Genomic DNA, 2,809 nt, shown 5'->3' with positions numbered 1-2,809 from the left:
AATGCCAGCCCAGGCTACTATACACAGCAAAACTCTCAATTACCATAGATGGAGAAACCAAAGTATTATATGACAAAACCAAATTTACACAATATATTTCCACAAATCCAGCCCTTCAAAGGGTAATAAGTGGACAACTTCAACACAAGGAGGGAAACTATATCCTAGAAAAAGCAAAAAAGTAATTTTCCAGCAAAATTAAAAGAAGATAGCCACATGAAGAGATTTCCAACTCTAACAACAAAAATAACAGGAATCAATAATTACATTTCCTTAATATCTATTAATATCAATGGACTCAATTCCCCAATAAAAAGACATAGACTATCACACTGTGTATGTAAACAGGACCCAACATTTTGTTGCATACAGGAAACCAACCTGAGTGACAAAGACAAACACTACCTCAGAAAAAAAGGATGGAAAACAATTCTCCAAGCCAATGGTCCCAAGTAAAAAGCTGGAGTAGACATTCTAATATCGAATAAAATCGACTTTCACTCTAAAGTGATCAAAAAAGATAAAGAGGGACACTTGATATTCATCAAAGGTATGATTGAAAGGAACTTTCAATTCTGAACCTCTATGCTCCAAATGCAAGGGCATCTATATTCATACAAGAAACTTTACTAAAGCTCAAAGCACACCTTGCACCACACACAATAATAGTGGAAGATTTCAACACCCCACACTCTTCAATGGACGGATCATAGAAACAGAAACTAAACAAAGACACGGTGAGACTAAAAGAATTTATAAAACAGATGGATTTAACAGATATCCATAGAACTTTTTATCCTAAAACAAAAGGATATACCTTCTTCTCAGCATCTCATGGTACCTTCTCCAAAATTGTCCATATAATTGGTCACGATCAGGCCTCAATAGATACAAGAAGATTGAAATAATTCCATGAATCCTATCAGATCACCATGGACTAAGGCTGCTCCACAATAACAACATAAACAATAAAATGTCACACACCTGTGGAAGCTCAATAACACTCTACTCAATGATTAACTTGGTCAAGCAAGAAATAAAGAAATTAAAGACTTTCTAGAGTTTAATGAAAATGAAGCCACAACATACCCAAACTTATGGGACACATTGAAAGCAGTCCTAAGAGGAAAACGCATGGCTCTAAGTGTCTTCAAAAAGAAACTCGAGAGAGGATACATAAGCAATTTGACAGCACATCTGAAAGCTCTAGAACAAAAAGAAGCAAATTCACCCAAGAGGAGTTGAAGGCAGGAAATAATCAAACTCAGGGCTGAAATCAACCAAAGAGAAAAAAAAAGAACTATACAAAGAATCAACCAAACCAGGAGCTGGTTCTTTGAGAAAATCAATAAAATAGATAAACCCTTAGCCCAACTAACTAGAGGGCACAGAGACAGTATCCTAATTAACAAGATCAGAAATGAAAGGGGAGACATAACAACAGACACTGAGGAAATCCAAAAATATCATGAGAGCCTATTACAAAGCCTATACTCAACAAAACTGGAAAACCTGGATGAAATGGACAATTTTCTAGACAGATACCAGGTACCAAAGTTAAATCAAGATCAGATCAACGATCTAAACAGTTCCATATCTGCTAAGGAAATAGAAACAGTCATTAATAGTCTCCCAACCAAAGAAAGCCCAGGACCAGATGGGTTTAGTGCAGAGTTTTATCAGACCTTCAAAGAAGGTCCTCCTCAAACTATTCCACAAAATAGAAACTGAAGGCACTCTACCCAATTCGTTCTATGAAGTAACAATTACTCTTATACCTAAACCACCCAAAGATCTAACAAAGAAAGAAAACTTCAGACCAATTTCCCTTATGAATATCGATGCTAAAATACTCAATAAAATTCTTGAAAACCAAATCCAAGAACACATCAAAACGATCGTCCACCATGATCAAGTAGGCTTCATCCCAGGGATGCAGGGATGGTTCAATATACAGAAATCCATCAATGTAATTCACTACATAAACAAACTCAAATAAAAAATCATATGATCATCTCATTAGATGCTGAGAAAGCATTTGACAAAATCCAACATCCCTTCATGATAAAACTCTTGGAAATATTAGGAATTCAAGGCCCATACTTATACATAGTAAAAGCAATATACAGCAAACCAGTAGCCAACATCAAATAAAATGGAGAAAAACTTGAATCAATCTCACTAAAATCTGGGACTAGACAAGGCTGCCCACTCTCTCCCTACCTATTCAATATTGTACTTGAAGTCCTAGCCAGAGCAATTAGACAATGAAAGGAAATCAAAGGGATACGAATTGGAAAGGAAGAAGTCAAATTATCACTATTTACTGATGATATGATAGTTTACTTAAGTGACCCCAAAACTTCCACCAGAGAGCTCCTAAACCTGATAAACAACTTCAGCAAAGTAGCTGGATATGAAATTAACTAGAGCAAATCAGTGGCCTTCCTCTACACAAAGGATAGACAGGCTGAGAAATAAATTAGGGAAACAACACCCTTCACAATAGTCACAAATAATATAAAATACCTTGGTGTGACTCTAACTAAGCAAGTAAAAGATCTGTTTGACAAAAACTTCAAGTATCTGAAGAAGGAAATTGAAGATCTCAGAAGATGGAAAGATCTTCCATGCTCATGGATTGGCAGGATTAATATAGTAAAAATGGCCATCTTGCTGAAGGTAATCTACAGATTCAATGCAATCTCCACCAAATTCCAACTCAATTCTCCACAGACTTTGAAAGAGCAATTTTCAAATTCATCTGGAACAACAAAAAACCCAGGATAGCCAAAACTATTCTCAACAA

This window comes from Mastomys coucha, unplaced genomic scaffold (genome assembly GCF_008632895.1).
Source record: "Mastomys coucha isolate ucsf_1 unplaced genomic scaffold, UCSF_Mcou_1 pScaffold9, whole genome shotgun sequence".
Classification (NCBI taxonomy): domain Eukaryota; kingdom Metazoa; phylum Chordata; class Mammalia; order Rodentia; family Muridae; genus Mastomys; species Mastomys coucha.
This window is presented reverse-complemented; position numbering follows the sequence as displayed.